Source organism: Ceratosolen solmsi, unplaced genomic scaffold (genome assembly GCF_000503995.2).
Source record: "Ceratosolen solmsi marchali unplaced genomic scaffold, CerSol_1.0 scaffold10, whole genome shotgun sequence".
NCBI lineage: Eukaryota > Metazoa > Arthropoda > Insecta > Hymenoptera > Agaonidae > Ceratosolen > Ceratosolen solmsi.
This window is the reverse complement of record NW_011948412.1, coordinates 13,628,058-13,629,518: the sequence shown is the minus strand read 5'-3', so window position 1 is coordinate 13,629,518 and position 1,461 is coordinate 13,628,058. Positions and strand designations below refer to the sequence as shown.

Below are 1,461 nucleotides of genomic sequence, written 5' to 3'. Positions count from 1 at the left end.
CGTCGCCCCAGTTACCCCGTGTCCCCGTGTCCCCGTGTCGCCGTGTCGCCTGTTCACGGTCCCCGGTCCACGGTCCACGGTCCACGGTCCCCGCTCCCCGCCCTTCGCCCATCCCTTCGACGCAACGTCCTCACCACCCCGCGCCTGAGCTCCGGCTTCCGGCGCCCGACCGTTTTCGCATACTCAATGATGCAATTGCAAGTGAGCGCGAGGAAAATGATTTTTCTATATTTACACTGGTCTTTCGCCGCGCGTCTAAACGAGTCGATCGTCGCACGGCCACTTGATGCTTGCGTCACGAGGCGCACGCCCGCGTATTTTCCTATAGCGCCGGCTATACATTCCCTTCATCTTATTTTTTCTTCTTTTTTCTCCCCCCTCCCCCCAATCCCCCACCTCATTAATCCGCTAAAGCAGCGATGACTCTATCGCCGTGTATCGATGATCTCCGTGCTTTTATGGAATTCCGGTAAATGGAAATTTTTTTGTACGCTCTTAACCTTCAATATCGTTTCCATTTGGCTTCGATCCGCTGCAACGTTGCATTAGCATTGACGATTTCGAAATATCGAATTGTTCCGAAGCGATGATTTAGACGCTCAATGATGGAATAACACGATTAGGATATCTCCAACGAAGCCATCACAATGAAAGCTAGGTCAGATGCGATAATTCGGCACTCCTTATCCGGCAACGCACACGCGGTAGGACAAGGAGAAGCATAAGAAAAAGTTAAGAGAAGAAGAAGAAGGAGTAGTAGAAGACGAAGAAGTAGATGTAGAAGCAGACTCACCAATTGTGAAAGGTTCCCTCGTATAGGAAGTCGGGGCAGCTTTGCGATCCACTTTTGCCGCTCTCGCACTTGGTTTAACCCGCGATCTTAGAGTGCCGAGAAACCGTCTTGCGATGGAAAGAGTCCGGTCGATTAAAGGTGCCTCGCCAACGCTTGCACCAGCACAACCAATCAAAACAAGAACAATGAAGAGGGACGAGAAGAAAAATTGTATAAACAAATAAATAGAACGTCGATCGCGCTGTCGTACACAGTTCGCAGAGTAGTCCCGCGAATAATCGTAATTGCACTGACGTAAAAGAGCACTCGGATAGGCGAAGAGGATGAGCGTTCAATCGCCGAGCGCAGAATCGCTCGCAGAAGTCACAACACTTAAATATATATTCCCGTCTTTCTCTCTCTCTCTCTCTCTCTCTCTCTCTCTCGTTCTCTTCGAGTTTATTAGCGAAGTGAAGTACGTTGGCAGTGGAGTGCCAGTGTATACGTGCACCCGGTAGAGCGTCGCGCTGCCAACTGATTTGACGTCGCACAGGCGATCGCACGACTCTCTCTCCGTGACTGTTACTACTACTACGTGCGTGCCGGCGGCGGCGGCGGCGACGGCGGCGGCGGCAGCGGTGGCGGTGGTGGCGGTGGCGGTGGCGTAGACGGCGGCCTCTCCTCCCCCT

General features: G+C 52.6%; 1 protein-coding gene across 1 annotated transcript in view; it reads right to left on the bottom strand.

Moving 5' to 3' along the window:
* LOC105360124 (basic-leucine zipper transcription factor A) overlaps positions 1-842 on the bottom strand; it is a 17,347-nt gene extending 16,505 nt beyond the window's left edge. The window contains exon 1 of the mRNA XM_011496926.1: positions 794-842. The gene's annotated coding sequence lies outside the window, so the exon portion shown is untranslated. The remainder of the gene's footprint in view (positions 1-793) is intronic.
* Between the last annotated feature and the right edge of the window lie 619 nt (positions 843-1,461).